At 43.1% G+C, this 17,377-nt stretch overlaps 1 pseudogene; it reads left to right on the forward strand.

Annotated features, from left to right (window-relative positions):
• LOC123481302 overlaps nucleotides 1-15,477 on the forward strand; it is a 59,155-nt pseudogene extending 43,678 nt beyond the window's left edge.
• Nucleotides 15,478-17,377: the final 1,900 nt, after the last annotated feature.

A 17,377-nucleotide genomic window follows, 5' to 3' on the forward strand; every position in this document is an offset into this window, starting at 1 on the left:
ATTACTGGTTGTTATACATTAGTATGTCCTGTGGTGTCCTGTTGCTAGATGCCAGTCAGCAGTCATCCCTGTTGTGCTGGCTGGCACATATAGGGCATCAACAAAGGCTCTCTAGCATTACCACATAAATGGAAGAGGCAAGTGGAAGGAGGAGAAAGTAAGGAACTTGTCTGTCAGCCCTGCATTAAAGACTAACATTTGTTAAAGAGAATTGTGATAAATAAAAAAATATACCAGTTTCATTTAAGGACCAAAATGTACAGCTGTGCCATATAGATTGCAAAATAGTTGGGAAGAGATTCTCGTTGTACCGTTTCCATGGCGCATGGTTTATGAACTGATACATAAAACAACGCTTGATTCAAAACGTGAGTTTTTCCATTTTAATTATTATACACAATTCTTGAAACCAATAGAATGTTATATATGGGGATACAACCATCCCAGCTCTGCAGATTTTTGCTGCGAAGAGACAAAATCATTAGATTATTTGTTTTGGTTCTGTCAATATGTAGCTTGTTTTTGGTTGCAGGTTCAGGAATGGCTGAAGAATTGCAACATTTACCTAGAGCTAACTCTGCAGATAGCACTGCTGGGTGATTTGAAAAGTCGTAGTCAATCGATCAATAATATAGTACTCTTAGCAAAAAAATTTGTCTTTCATTTATCATCTTTAGAAACTATGAGAAAAGAAAGGTTCAGAACATTTGTGAAACATCACAGCACAGTTGACAAATATATGGCAAATAGTAATTAAATTGGATGGTGTTCAGAGATAGATGGGAGGGCTTGAGTGGAGCTGAAGGGTCGGACAAAAAATAACAAGATAATTAATGTAAAATATACTGGGTCCGTAAAATGTATATAGGTTCAGAACTTTTGTGAAACAGCACAGTTGAAAAATATATGGCAAATAGAAATCAAAACAAGATGGTCTTCAGAGATAGATGGGAGGGATTGAGGGTAGCTGAAGGATGCGACTAAAAACAAACAAAAGATAACTATTGTAAAATATACTGTGTCCGTAAAATATATATAGTATGTATAAGCTGGAAGTAGAAGACTAGGTGTTGTTGTCCATTAGTTTACTCCAATTATGGGGAGGGGTGGTAGGGTTAGGAGAAAATAATAAAGGAAAATATATATTTAAAAAAATATATATATATTTTATATATTTACAAAAATATATATGGGGGATTGGAAATGATGCAGACAATTACATTGATGGAAGCCACAATCTATCTGCAATAATAAAACTGATCTACCCCCTTAAAAAGAAAAGGCTCTCGACATTATTAGATGAAGGGAGTAGGAAAGCTTACTCCACAGCTAGCTTGAAATCTCGCCAATGGTGCTATGAATTTGGATCCTTTTCTATAGCTCAACTGGTTTGTATGTTGTCAGGTGTGTTGGTGAGGTAGAGGACCCTGGTTCAAGCCCAGTCAGAGGCAAGTTCAGGGAGGCAGCGCTGTATGCTAAGCTAGCACACTGATGCTGGTTATATCTATGTGGAATGACTACACATGTCACATTGACAGTCTCTACCACAACCTTGTTTTAGTGCATGATTCATGAATCATGACACATTGAAACCTTACTTATGCTCCATACAAATTCATAGGGAGACTGACTGGCATAAATAAATACATGTAACATAAATCAATAATCAACTGCTATTACTCTCTAGAGTCTACACTGCCAATAGTCAATGTTTCCCAATCTGGTCCTACAATACCCCTTGGACTGCATATTTTCTCTTCCAGTTTGGGAAAATAGTACACCTGATTCAACTAATCAGCTACTCGTCAAGCCTGTGATTAGTTGAATCGGGTGTGCTGGGTGTGCTAGTTCTGGGCTGGAACCAAAATGTGCAGTTGTGAAAGGTTTCCTAGGAGCACATTGGGAATCACTGTGCTGGCTTTATGTAAGCTAGGAGGTTCATTGTTATTCATATGACAACCTGTACTGTACATATACTGTAGGCATCATGTCTTGACAGAGCATTCAGGCTGAGCCAGAGTCCCAAATGGCACCATATTTCCTATGGGCCCTGGTCAAAGGTAGTACACTAACAAGAGAATAGGATGTCATTTGGGACACATTCTTGGTGTAAACAGATCATCATTATTCATACACTTCACACCTGAATACGAAAATCCCCAACAGTCAATAGATTCCGTTTCTACGCCTACATGGTTTCACAAAAAATAACCAACTTGCTATTAGCTTGTAGTGTTGATTGTGTTGAGATGGTGCTTTACAGGCATCATCTGTAGCTTTTGATTGAAACAGAGTGGTATACTATGATCTACTCAGGATTTTATAAAGTGTCTTTGCTGCGAGTTGAGCACTAATGAAATCAGATTCCCTCCCTCTCGCAAAGGTTGCGTCATCATCCCCTTCATTTGAGGAAGATGACTGATTAAATATTTTAATAAATTGTTTTTGGGTGTGTTAAAAAAAGGTTAATGTTAAAATACCTATCACGTTACATATTTAGCAATAACAGAATGCATTTAAAACTTCACCCACAGTAAAATTTTTGTAGGACTTAATACAATTATTTTATCGATAGGAGGAGGGAAAAGGTGCTTGTGCATTGATAAGCACCCCAAAACACACCAAAGATGGCATTCATGATCAGTAATCAAATAAAGACAGCACTTCTAAAAGCCTATTTGACACCATAGCCTGCTGAATTTGCAAGATGATTTTGGCACAAATGAAAATGTGGCACTGACTCGCCCATGGATTGATGTTTCAGCATTGTCTCAATGAAGAGTTTGGCGTTCGACTATCCACGTGCAGTTAGAAGCCTGCTAGAGTTAGCAGCAAGGCAAACTAGCAATATCCACCGTCGTAGTATGGATTAAGCCTGAGCTGGAATGTGAAGCTAACTGAAGCTGGCTAGCTTTAGAAAACCCTGAGTAGTTCTAGCTTGCTTCGTAGTATGCCCCTCTGATTCGTAATATGCCCCTCTGATTCGTAGTATACCCCTCTGATTCGTAGTATAGGGCTCTGATTCATAGTATAGGGCTCTGATTCGTAGTATAGGGCTCTGATTCATAGTATAGGGCTCTGATTCGTAGTATAGGGCTCTGATTCGTAGTATAGGGCTCTGATTCGTAGTATAGGGCTCTGGGTTCCCCCTGCACTTGTTTGTAAACTGTGGTGAGGAAGGGTGGGACTTGAATGTAAAGATTGTTGTGAATTCCCATATTCAGGGATCAAGTGTATAAGATCAAGTGTACAATCCAAGATGAGATTGGACAACGGTACAAATAATAATAAATGTATAATCAATCAAATATATTAATTTTTTACATCAGCAGATGTCACAAAGTGCTTATACAGAAACCCAGCCTAAAACCCCAAACAGCAAGCAATGCAGATATAGAAGCACAGTGGCTAGGAAACTCCCTAGAAAGGCAGGAACCTAGGAAGAAATATAGTGCCGGGTGGAGATTATAAAAGTACATGGCCATGGGTGCAACAGGTCAGCACCTCAGGAGTAAATGTCAGTTGGCTTTTCAGAGCCAAGCATTCAAAGGTAGAGAGAGGTAGAGAGAGGTAGAGAGAGGTAGAGAGAGGTAGAGAGAGGTAAAGAGAGGTAGAGAGAGGTAGAGAGAGAGAGAGAGAGAGAGAGAGACACACACACACACAGAGAGATGTTTAATGCATCACCAATCAATATGAGAGATTGAGCTTATGGAATGTGACTGTATCTCGGAAGTCAGTGGGCGTAAGGATGGAGAGAAGATGCTAGTCGAGAGGAAAATTGGTTTATTAATGACTACACATATCCTCATTCTCATTCATGACTCCCTCATATACACTCCTCCCCCATCCCTATTGAGATTTAGGAAAATATGTAGGAAGTAGGAACTCAATCTAAACACCAAAGGATGGAGAGAAGAGGTTAGTCAATGGGGCAAAAAGAGGTCCATCACTGACTACATATACTCTCATTCTCATTCATGACTCCCTGAAACGCATACTACTCAACCAACCTCCCCATTGAGATTACTGATCTGTGAAGCGAACTTCTTCCAGTCCAGACTAGAATCAGATAAAGAAACGAAGCAGAGAAGCAGTAAGCAGACAAAAAGAGATGGTTTTCTTTCTTTTTTTCCTTATTTTGTTTTTCTCCACTTTTTGCTGTTCATTGATTTGTTCCTGTTCTTTAGAGCCAGAGCTGGGTGTCTTATCTGCCTCTATTTTGATGTATGGCGCGATAGAGTCCTGGAGCTGAGAGATTGTCTCAGTTTTTCTCTCATTTTCCCCGCTTTTACATTTTTTCTCCATCTTTAATCTCTTTTTTTAAATCTTTGACTTGCAGTATCTGTTGTTTAGTATGTCAGAGCTGCGTTCAAGGAGCTCTCTTTCTTTACAGTCACAAATCGTATTTTAGGCACTCTCTTATTTGAGAGTTTCTCATCTTTTGCTGTCTTTGACGTGCAGTGTCTGTTGTTTAGTATCTGAGTTACGTTCAAGGCACTGTTGTTTTACTGTCACAAATCAAATGATTTGTCCACGACATCCACTCCATGTGATTAAGTAGGCTTCTGTCTGAGTTGCCTTCAAGTCTCTTTTCTCTTATAGTTTCTCATCATTTCTGTCTTTGAGATGCCTTGCCTGTTATTCAGGAGCAAGGTCTATATCTGAGCTGCGTTCAACCCTCTCGCTCTCTCTCTTCTTGTACAGCCACAACTCTCTTTTTATTTCCTTGGCATACACTGCCTGTTGTTTAGTAGCCTATGTCTGAGCTGCGTTTGAAACACTTGTCGCTTCTTTCAGTCTCAAATCTCTTTGAAATTCACCACCTGCTGTGTAGTTAGTGGCCTATTATGTCTGAGCTGCATTCGAGACACCGTCTCTCTTCTCGTACAGTGGGGAGTTGTTCTGTGTGTTTGTTTGAAGTGTGTTCAGTCAAGCTGGTCGGTAGTATCAGAAGCAGTGGAGTGTTGCCACGGCGGCTGCTGTTGTATTGAGTATTGAGTCCTGTTGATCCTGTTTTGGCGAGTTCTGTGATGCCTGTCTGTGTTCTATTGTAGTTCCTCAAAGATAGTAACTATTTGCCTGTACTGTTTGTGATGATGGTTTAAAGGCATACTCTATAACCTAAGTCTGTACACAGTGCTCAAAACTGAGTAGAGGTGCTGCTGAAATGTAAGTTTTACATGAGGGGAAAAAGGTGCAGCTCTCACTCTTAAAGTAAAAAATAATGTTTATTTAGGTTAAAAGCATTGACGTTTCATCATCATAAGAATTGTGAGTCCTCATTTTCCACTCATGGCACTCTGTAACTTTTACAGTTATAAGTGCTGCCCCTGCACTTGCTTGCAAACTGTGACCCTGACTCCTTGGCCGTGATTGAGAGTATCAATCTAGATCTACTGACTGATCTACAAATTACAGTTAGAGTAGGTATTTAGGAGGCAAAGGTGATTTATAGATCAGTCAGTCTGCTCAGTGAGTCAGTGATCAGTGACTAAGCAGAATTGATGCTATGAAACACAGCCAAGATATGCATCCCAAATGGCACCCTATTCCTTAAATAGTGCATTACTTTTGCCCAGAGCCCTATGGGCCCAGGATGTGTCCCAAATTACACCCTATTCCCTATTTAGTGTGCTATTTTTCACCAGGGCCCATAGGGCTTGAAAACAAAAGTAGTGCTTTAGGGAATAGGGTGCCATTTGGGATGCGACCTGTGTGTGATTGTCACCTGTCAGACTTATTCTCACTGTCTGTAGGAGAGTAACTGCGGTGCGTGTGGATGCCACTCTCTCTCTCTCACTCTGTCTCAGTGTGTGTATCGCTGAAACCTACTTTTATGGAAGCAAGAAGCTAAGATCCGCTATGCCCCTGGCATCCCAGAATGCATTGCTTCGGTCAGTGTGACACACCTGCACAGCAGTAGTTGGCTGGAGTGTAGAGGCAGGTCAGGGACTTAGCGTGTGTGTATGTACACTTGCATGTGTGTGTGTGTGCATCTTTGTGTGTGCGCGTGCATGTGTGCATGTGATATCAACACATACAGATATAGCCTACAGTACACTAAGCTGGAAGCTGATTTGTGTGCTGTCTGCAGTTTCACATACCCCTGCAGAAAATATGTTAAGAGATAAAGCAAGGTTCAAGTTTGGGGTCATATGAACTTACACATTGGTTACATCCCAAATGGCACCTATTCCCATTTAGTGAACTACTTTTGACCAGGGCCCATAGGGTAAACTTTATAGAGAATAGGGTGCCATTTGGGACGCAGTACAACTTATGGCTGCGGGTCTCCAACTCTGGTCCTGGAAAGCTAATTGGTGTGCAAGCTTTTGCTCCAACCCAGCACTAACACATCTAATGTGAGGAAAGAGAAGAACGAGAGACAGAGCATTCGACAAATGGTCAATGATGACACTATTTCAGAGCCATAACTTTGATTTAATTTTTAGGAGGGATAGGAGGAGTGAGACAAAAACAGAAATGCTAATCATCGATGAGCGAGTCAAAAGCTGGAGCCAAGAGCAAGACAAAACGGGTTCTCAGAGTCCCTGAGTCAGACTCTTAATAACCTTCTCATTACAAATGTCTAGGGGCCTTCAACGAGAGCCAAAAAGAAACGAGGCAGAGCGGGGCAGAGCTGTGTGAAACAAGGATGTCAGTTTCAAACAATCAATGTTGACTCCAAAAACATTCCTTACCCCAGGATACTTCAACTGGTGACTATCCGGGGAGAATAAAGAATAAAGAAGCAGCACTCTGTTGCTGGGTAAATCTAATAGATTTATTGATGGGAGAAACAACCAATAGGCTTACATTTCGGCATGAATCACCTTCATCAGAGCCTTGAGTAGGAAAAATGTTGGAGGCACCTATATACCCTCGCAGGGAAATGTCGCACTAGTCGTGTCAATCAAACATGTAGCTCAGTAGAGCATGGCGTTTGCAACGCCAGGGTTGTGGGTTCGATTCCCACAGGGGGCCAGTATAAAAAGAATGAATGCACTCACTAACTGTAAGTCGCTCTGGATAAGAGCGTCTGCTAAATGACTTAAATGTAAATGTAAATATCAATGCTGTCAATACTGTCAGTAGCAGTAGCAACTACACAGGTTATTCAAACAAGAGTATGATCGTCATTGGCTGTTTGAAAAAATGCTGGGCCGGAACAAAAGCCTGCACACCCAGTAGCTCATCCAAGATTGTATGGCTGGAGATCTTGGACTTGGAGATTCCTGACTCAGGCACTCTTATAATAACCATAGAGGTGTATATATTATGTTGTACTTAATTCTGTGCAGAAAAACTTCTCATTGCAAATATCCAGGGGGCCTTTTCCTAGCCTTTCCAAGATGTGATTGGCTCCTATGGTTTGAGCCGCCTACTACTGGCCTTTACAATTCAGTTAACCGTATATCAAAATCACAATCACCCACACAACCCCCTCTGCCCTGTTTCGAATGACCAAGAGGCTGTTCCATCAATGTCTTGAAGACCAATTGATCTCTTGGTCAGTTGCTCTAGGGTTGCCTGCCTTTCTTTTAAATTCCTCTGTTTTCCTCTCTTCTCGGATACAGATCAACTGAAATATTAGAGCAACGTTCCATCAACATTTTAAAGACCAATATAAACCTCTCCAGTAGTGCTGGTGTGTTGCCTACTTGCCTTTCCTCTGTTTTCCTCACTCCGTTAATACAGATGAACTAAGATATTAGAGCATTTCATAATTGCTTCAAACCAGACGCCATGAAAATACATTATATATTTGAAACAAGGATGTCAGTTTCTTTACATCCCAAATGGCAGCCTATTCCCTACATAGTGCACTACTTTCGACCATGGCACATAGGGCTCTGTTGGGATTAGGGTGCTATTTGGAATGCAGTCTGTTCCTCTGGTGCTGAGTGAGCAAACTGTCATTTTAGCCTGTGCTGTGTGGATGTGTGAGCCTCTAAACTGGGCGGTTTGTTTTGCTCCTCTCTCTCCTCGGTCTTCCCTCTCCCCGCTATCCAACTGTCACTCTGTTTCTCTATCTTCATTCTCTGTGTGAAATTGGCTGTTTTTCTCATTCTTTCACTCTTTTGTCTCTTTCCCTTCATCCCTCTCTCTGTCTTGATTTTTCTCCTAGCTTGTATTTTCTCTAACCCAATTTCTTTCTCTCTTTCACTGGGTTGGTTGATGACTCTCTTTCTCTATCTCAATCAATCAATCAAATTCAAATTTGTTTTATATAGCCCTTTTTACATCAGCAGCCTAAAACCTCAAAGAGCAAGCAATGCAGATGTAGAAGCACGGTGGCTATGAAAAACTCACCAGAAAAGGCAGGAACCTAGGAAGAAACCTAGAGAGGAACCAGGCTCTGAGGGGAGGCCAGTCCTCTTTCATCTTTCTATCTCTTTCTTTCTCTAAACATCCCTCTCTCCCTCTTCTCAAACAAACACAATTTGTTTATTTCTTTCACTGGGTTGGTTGAAAACTCTCTCATACTGCCTCTTTCTTTCTCGCTCTCATCCCTCTCTCCCTCCCTCCTGTCTTGTTGTTGTGTACAAACCCCAACCCTAGCAGCACATCTGTTAGCTTGTCAGCGAGTACGTGTTATTCACGTTGGGCTGAAGGTGGGTGGCGTTGGGGAGTGAGATATCTCTCCCCCCGCTAGAACATCTTGACTTCTCCGCCTGAATTTATGCTGATGACTCCTCCAATAAAAACCAATGGCCTTCTGGGAAGCCGTCTGTCCCGCTCTTGGCTTGAGCTTTTGAGTCTCTGACTCTCTCATCACCGATTTCTCTCGCCCTTTCCCCAAAAAATGAAATGAAAGTTTTCGTCTCTGAATTTCTTTCTATTTTTTTTCTCTCACGCTTTCAGAATTTTGCACACGCTGTGTCTCTCTTTGTTCTATTTTCCTCCCTCGTTCCGGTGAGGTTTAATGTCATGCCGGGGCGGAAGACAAAATGGAAGATAATTTGCTTTGATGTTTCCAAAGTAATAAAAGACCTGTATCAGAAATATAGGGGAAAAGCGGCATTTTCAGTCGTCATGTCAACTGTCTAATTAAGATTTCCTCTTTTTCTCATTCTCCTCCTCTCCCTTCGTATTTCTCTCTTCCTCTCCCTCTCGATCTCGCTTTCGCTTGCTCTCTTTCTCCTCTGTGCTCTCCCTTGCCCTCTAACTCTCTCTCACTATGCCTCATTCTCTTTCACTCTCTCATCCCCTCCTTCCCTTTCTCTCTATATCTCCCTCGCTCTTTTCTCCCCCTCTCTCGCAGTGTGCTGCAGCCTGATATGGGGAAAAAGTCCAAGTACAAAACCACAGTGAAGAAGAAAACTCTCAATCCCGAGTTTAATGAGGTACTTCCACCCGCTCTGAGCACCACAATACACTCTCCCTAATACATAAACCAATACCTGGCAACCTTCCAGTAAACTAATATCTGGCATTCTCCCAATAAACACATACCGATGTAGGATCTTAATTTGAGCAGTTTGCTACAGCAGGAAAATTATCCTGTAGCAACAAGAAATTTGAATTATTATGGGGATTATAATTAATGAAAATTTTTGTAGGGGTTGATACATTTTTCGTTAGGGCAAATCAAGTCTGAAATTTCAAAGTGGAATTCACAAACTTTAGAAGCCTTTAAAAACTCAAATACCCTACAAGTTTGCATTTCCTGCAGTGCAGGAACATTCTCAGCAACAAAAGTGTGATCAAATTAAGATCCTACATCTGTATTTGGCAACCCATTTCTCTGACTCACATTTGGCAACTAGATGTGCAAAATATATAATATATTATACTAATGTTGTTTATTGAAGTTGAATTATACGCCCTTGGAAGGGATGGAAAGCTATAGCCTACCCCTTCTTATGCATTTGTGAATACATTATTGTCCCATGCATTTACACTACCGGTTCAAGAGTTTTTCTTTATTTTTACTATTTCCTACATTGTAGAATAATAGAGAAGACATCAAAACGATGAAATAACACATATGGAATCATGTAGTAAAAAAAGTGTTACAAATCAAAATATATTTTATATTTGAGATTCATCAAATAGCCACCCATTGCCTTGATGACAGCTTTGCACACTCTTGGCATTCTCTCAACCAGCTTCACCTGGAATGCTTTTCCAACAGTATTGAAGGAGTTCCCACATATGCTGAGCACTTGTTGGCTGCTTTTCCTTCACTCTGCGGTCCGACTCATCCCAAACCATCTCAATTGGGTTGAGGTCGGGGGATTGTGGAGGCCAGGTCATCTCCATCGCTCTCCTTCTTGGTAAATAGCCCTTACACAGCCTGGAGGTGTGTTGGGTCATTGTTCTGTTGAAAAACAAATGATAGTCCCACTAAGCCCAAACCAGATGGGATGGCGTATCGCTGCAGAATGCTGTGGTAGACATGCTGGTTAAGTGTTCCTTGAATTCTAAATAAATCACCAGCAAAAGCACCCCCACACCAAAACACCTCCTCCTCCATGCTTTCGTTGGGAAATACACATGCAGAGATCATCCGCTCACCCACACCGCATCTCACAAAGACATGGCGTTTGGAACCAACATTCTCCAATTTGTGGACTCCAGACCAAAGGACAAATTTCCACCGGTCTAATGTCCATTGCTCGTGTTTCTTGGCCCAAGCAAGTCTCTTCTTCTTATTGGTGTCCTTTAGTAGTGGTTTCTTTGCAGCAATTCGACCATAGTTTTGATGTCTTCACTATTATTCTACAATGTAGAAAATAGTAAATATAAAGAAAAACCCTTGAATGAGTAGGTGTCCTAAATCTTTTGACCGGTAGTGTAATTCCATAATTTTATTCCAAATGCAGAGTACTGTATACAGTATGTGCCATAATTTGAAAACATTTTCCATCTCCTTCAAGACTGCATAACTACGTACCCTACCATCAACATGAATTTAAGTCAATGCATGTTTCACATTCAATGTTAAACATAATCTGAATAACTTTCCGCTAAGTGTGAATACATCTTTCTCTCTTGCTACCTCTGTTCCTTACAGGAGTTTGTGTATGAAGTTCCACACGACCAGCTGGCGAAGAAAACCCTGGAGATCTCCGTATGGGACTACGATCTGGGGATGAGCAACGACTTCATAGGTAAGAGAAAGGGGGAGTGAGTGAAAGGAGGAGAGAGGTAGAGAAAGCGAGAAATATAGCTAAAGAAAAATGTAATAGAATATGTGGGTGCGAGGAGGAGAGCAACGCGGGCCACAGTGTGATGAGCAATGACGTCATAGGTAAAAGAGAGGGAGGGAGAAGAGGAGAAGAAGAATTAGTGAAAGGATGGAAGAACTGAAGAGGGGGATGAAATGAAAGCGAGAGCGACAGAAAGGAGTACTCAATCCCTCAACAGGGTGACACGTCGGATTCCCACTGCTTTGTGAGGCACTAAACGGCTCTGACGTGGCCCGGCTTGTACTGTATATCACAGGAGGCAGGAGTGAGGGAGAACCGGTGGGAGGCAGCTGGGGAGAATGGATTGTAGGGATCTGGAGGCCTTGAGATCAAAGTGTTTTACTCCCGTCTGGAGGCTCCCTGTAACAGGCTGAGTCTCTCTCTTTCCGACTGTCTCCCTAGTGCCCTCTCTCTCTCTCGCTCTCTCTCTCTCTCTCTCTCTCATTTTCATTTCAGTAGGGTAGGGGTAGTGTTAAGTGCCTTGCTCAAGGGCACATCGACAGATTTTTTCACCTAGTTGGCTCGGGGATTAGAACCAGCGACCTTTCGGTTACTGGCACAACGCTCTCTCTCTCTCTCTCTCTCTCTCTCTCTCTCTCTCTCTCTCTCTCTCTCTCTCTCTCTCTCTCTCTCTCTCTCTCTCTTCTCTCTCTCCCCCCCCCCTCTCTCTCTTCTCCTTTCTCTCTCTCTCTCTCTTCTTATCTATCATCTATCTATCTATCTATCTTTCTCCAACTCAGACTTTCTATTTATCTCATGCCCACTCTCTCTTTCACACAGATGCACGCACGCACACACACACACACGCACACACTCAATCTCTCCCTCATGCCCTCTCTCTATCCCTCTCTCTCACTCACACCCCCTCATGTTATCTCTCTCTCCCTCCATCCCTCTCTCTCATGCTTTTTTTTCTCTCTCTCTCTCTATTTCTCTTTCTCTCTCTCTCACGCTGGGGCCATAACGTTTGTGAGTTATTACCTGCGCCAGAAGAGTAGGGGGAAAAGGCCATCGCTCTAACACACTGTTCCGGCTAACCTCCCCCATGACTGTTATCATTATTGTTATGGTGTAATGGCCAACATACACGACGGCCTAGATCTGTTAGCACTGTGGAAAATGACTGTGATACTGGGAGAGACAGAGCGAGAGGGGAGGAAGTGGGGAAAGAGAAAGGGGGAGTGACTGAGAGGGAAAAAGGGATAAGATGGATAGAGCAGAGGGAGAAAAATGTGGTGTCAAATACTCTCTGTAAAGGTCAGGAAGAATGATGGAGGAAGAAGATAAGGGACAGAAAAATGAAAGGAAAAGAGTAATTATGGAAGGAAGAGAGATAGGAGGAGAGACGGAGAGAGAGTAGCAGTGTCCCCTCTGATTTGTGGGAGCAATTGATGGGCGGACTGGACCTCTCATTTTGCACAAAGACAGAGGTGTCGAGGAAGGAGGAGAAGGGGAGGAATAAAAGAGGAGGAAAAGAGATAGGGAGTGGGATGGCCCCGCCTGGTCCTCCCTCCCTCAACCATCTCATCCCATCCATCAGTGTTTCTCTCTCATCCCTCTTTCTCTTGTCCCACGCCGCGTCACACTGTCGCCCGCCGTTTGTCACCCACACCCCTCCGGGCTCAGGGAACACGGTATCGATCTGTTTGTGTGTGTGTGTGTGTGTGTGTGGGGGGGGGGGGGGTCATTAGCGGGGTACGTGAGAGGCCTAGACAAACTCGGCAAACAGGTCAGGTGTGTGTGTACGACTGTGTGTGTGTGTGTGTTTGGGGGTGGCAAGAATGAGAAGGGGTCATTGGGAAGGTACGTGAGAAGACTATCCAAACACACTTCTCTCTGAGACTTGGGCGCTAAGCGGGCGCGAGGTTTGTTTGCGCACATACAATTACACACATCCCACTGGGCACACACTGATTGAATAAACGTTGCTTCCACATCATTTCAATGAAATTACGTTGAACCAACATGGAATAGATGTTGAATTGACGTCTGTGCCCAGTGGGATGTGTGTGAGTTATGTAAGAGACAGTATTAACCTCCCCCACACCTCTTACTGTATATGAAGGGAAGTTTAATGCCAAGGCTTAGTGGGGCCACAGATGAGCTAATGAGCGTGTTTCAGGCGTTGTGAAAGCCGGGCGTCTGTTAAATACTGTGTTTTAAAACTTCATGCTCCGTCAACTGTGCAATCACAGCCAGGAAAACTCGCTATCTGTCTGATGACCCCCCCTCCCCAGTGATGACTCTGTCTCTCTCTCTTCATCTCTCTCTCTCCTTTTCCTATCTGTCAATTTATCGCTATTTATCCCTCTCAATTCCCCCCCCTTTCTTAATCTCTCCCCCTTTTTCTTGCTGTTCTCTCTCTCCCTGTGTGTCCCTGTGGGTCTGTCTGTGTGTCCCTGTGGGTCTGTCTGTGTGTCCCTGTGGGTCTGTCTGTGTGTCCCTGTGGGTCTGTGTGTCTCCCTGTGTGAACATTTACATTTACATTTTAGTCATTTAGCAAATGCTCTTATCCAGAGCGACTTACAGACCTGTAGGTCTGTCTGTGTGTCTCTGTGGGGTCTGTCTGTGTTTCAGAGACAGAGAGAGAGAGAGAGAGAGAGAGGGTCTGTCTGTGTGTCTCCCTGTGTGTCCCTGTGGGTCTGTCTGTGTGTCTCCCCTGTGTGTTTCTGTGAGTCTGTCTGTGTGTCTCCCTGTGTGTCCCTGTGGGTCTGTCTGTGTGTCCCTGTGGGTCTGTGTGTCTCCCTGTGGGTCTGTCTGTGTGTCCCTGTGGGTCTGTGTGTCTCCCTGTGTGTCCCTGTGGGTCTGTCTGTGTATCCCTGTGGGTCTATGTGTCCCTGTGGGTCTGTGTGTCTCCCTGTGTGTCCCTGTGGGTCTGTCTGTGTGTCCCTGTGGGTCTGTGTGTCTCCCTGTGTGACCCTGTGGGTCTGTCTGGGTGCCCCTGTGGGTCTGTGTGTCTCCCTGTGTGTCCCTGTGGGTCTGTCTGTGTGTCTGTCTGTGTGTCCCTGTGGGTCTGTCTGTGTGTCTCCCTGTGTGTCCCTGTGGGTCTGTCTATGTGTCTCCCCGTGTGTCTCCCTGCGTGTTTCTCTGTGGGTCTGTCTGCGTGTCTTTTTGTCTGTCTGTTGGTAGCTAGGTTGTTCATGTAAAATATGTTTTTCTCGTGGACTCACCTGACTTAAAGATTTCATTTTTCATTCTCTTCTCTCCTTCTTCCTCTTACCTCTCCCTCTCTTTCTCTTTCTCTCTCTCTCTCTCTCTCTCTCTGTCTCTCTCCCTTCCACCTTCTCCCTCCCTCTCTCTCAGGTGGAGTTGAACTGGGCATAAATGCTAAGGGAGTGAGGCTGAAACATTGGTTTGAGTGTCTCAAACACATCGGCAAGAAAGTCGAGTACTGGCACACCCTCACGCAGCAAGGAGCCCCTCCAGAGGCCCCCCCGCAGTGACTGACACACACACACACACCCTTTATCGCAATTATTAAATGATAATCAATGAATGATGAATAAATAAATAATAAAGTAACAAAGTAATAATAGTGATAAAACATGCAATAATGATAATGATGAAATAATAATAATAACAATAATAATATTAATTATAATACAAATAATATTATAGGTAATTATCCCAATTTAGCTTTTTTCTAAGTAAATCAATTTCTGAAAATGTCCCTCATTGAAGTGTTTAACGTGAAAGTGCTAAGAAATTTTACCTTAGCCCTCTATATTGTGAAGTCACTTGCATTTCAGTCATTCAAATTTACACATTAATAGTGTAGAACCTCTTACCTGCACTGTAACTACAATACTGGAACAGTCTGTAAGCACCTTTGGGCCCATTGCCCAACAAGGTCTTGTTACGAACGTTGTAGTCACCAGGTGATTTCTACTAGGGATGTAGTTGAAAAGGTGGGTAACTGCACTGAACGCCCGGTTGAGATGACTGGCGTCTAGCAACGCTAATGCTAACTGCTTTAACAGTTCTTGCGAGTATGGGTAACTGCATACTTGGTGTGTCTCTGAAAGTGGCCGTGGCAAATAAAGTGGGTGGATCAACAGCGATGGGTGTAACATCAGCGCTCTGTTATTGGTTAGACTGTTTTGACTGAGCGGTGTTGTTTTTCGTTTCTTACCATGCAACTACCGTACCGCGAGTGTTTGGACTTCTGTTTTGAAGCCAGAAGATGAGTCCAAATTGTATTTCACTGTTACAAATAATTGTATATTTTCAGTTAATAAAACTGACAATTGTTTATTTTTTATTAAAAGTACTGTTGCTTGTATGCGTTGTATGTGTGTGCTTACTGTGACTGTCACCCTGATGTTGGCTACACTAGGTAGCTACTTCCCAAGCCGTTGCGGGACAAAGGTGCTTAGTAAGTGGAAGCGAAGAACACTGTGTCCCGGTGTTGTTGCCGTTCATGCCCTCCCTATTGAGTAGACCGTATCAAGGTGACATCTAGATAGTTAGCAATATTAGTTATTTATTGTGTAAGCTGCTATCCTACTTGAAATAAAATAATGGGAGGGCAAAAAATGGCCATGTTAGCTACTGCTGGCGACACAGCTGATACAGCTGCCCAGTGGGAAGCAAGACACCTCCATACAACAACAACGGTGCACTAGTCATTCGCACTGGCTTATACACTCTTCGTGCAGCCCAATCAGCCACGCAAAACGGTTTCTAGAGCCAACAAATCTGCCCAATTAGCTGATTTGCTTTCCATAAACCCACTTGTGTTGATCCACCCACTTCTTTCGCCACGTCAACTTTCAGACATACTCCACGTATGCATTTACTTATGACTCAGTTCTAGCATTAACTGTGCTAACAATACAAACAGTGCTAACAATGCTAACAACGCTAACAATGCTAACAGTACTAACAGCGCTAACAATGCTAACAGCACTAACAATGCTAACAGTACTAACAGCCCTAATAGTGCTAACAGTGCTATCACTAATTTAGCATAATAGGTGTGAAAACAGTATTCACCAAGGTGCGTTAACAGCGTTAGCATGTGTTTACCCTCCTCTGCATCCCTGATTTACTACACAAAGTACCCAAATGACGAGGACAACTTGGGTAAGTCACCTGCTATATATTTTTATTATGGTGGTTGTCTCTCTGATGCAAACTGGCACACCATAACGTTAAAGCACAAAAGGATCCATCTGACTGTACTGTCTCTGTGTACTTGTCCGATGTCTGTACGTGATGACAGTGGATGTCTGTATCTCCTATATCCTCCTTTGAGTTTGTCTTTGTGTGTGAGTGAATGTGTGTGTGCATACATTTTGCATACAAATGTGTGTGTGCACGTGTGTGTGTTTGTCTGTAGCGTGTCACGTCCTTCTCCAAATGTCTCCATCCATGAACCCCGAAGCATGGAGCTGTGAAGAAAGACAGAAAAAAAAGAGACGAGACTCACTCCTATGTTCCCTGGATGTCCCCCTGATCTAACAAACTGATGTCCTGTCACATGTGGCTGGCAGTCCAGTGAGTCACTTTTCCTTGGTGACAGTCACACAAAATAACCCTCAGTCTGGATTATTCTCTGACCCCTGTTCTGTGCCCTTTGACCTTTGACTTTGAGTGATTTGAAAGCTATGCAGAGAGATTTCCGCGGCACAGTCTCAAACAAACTATTGCCCCCTACTCTAAAGAGGAGTTATCAGAGGTTATCAAATACCAACTACTGTGCAGGCTTTTGCTCCAGCTCCAGCCTAATGCAGTCTGGACGACAATAAGTGTCATCGGGTGTGTTAGTGCAGGGCTGGAACAAAAGCATGCACATCCCAGTAGCTCTCCAGGACTTAGGGAGTTTCCTCCTACACTTCTCGGCGCCTTTACACTAAGACATTCAAATTTTCCATCCTGGAGATTTTAAAAATATATATTGGTGTGAGAAATATTGCAAAAAAAGATTACAAAAACACCTGTAGCCAAAGGAATAGGTTAATTTGAGATTTTATCAATTTACTCATCTATTCAGGTCTAAGAGAAGGATATCAAGAAGTGTCTAGGTCTAGGAGTTAGGGTTTGTTTAGTGAACTATGTGAGAGAGACTACCCAGGCTGTTTTTATGAGATAGAGGACTGCCCACAGAGCTTAAAAGACTACCAGACTTGCGGGGATGGACAGCAGAGATCCCCCCCCGCTCTGTGATGGATTTCCACAGA

This window comes from Coregonus clupeaformis, unplaced genomic scaffold (genome assembly GCF_020615455.1).
Source record: "Coregonus clupeaformis isolate EN_2021a unplaced genomic scaffold, ASM2061545v1 scaf0513, whole genome shotgun sequence".
Classification (NCBI taxonomy): domain Eukaryota; kingdom Metazoa; phylum Chordata; class Actinopteri; order Salmoniformes; family Salmonidae; genus Coregonus; species Coregonus clupeaformis.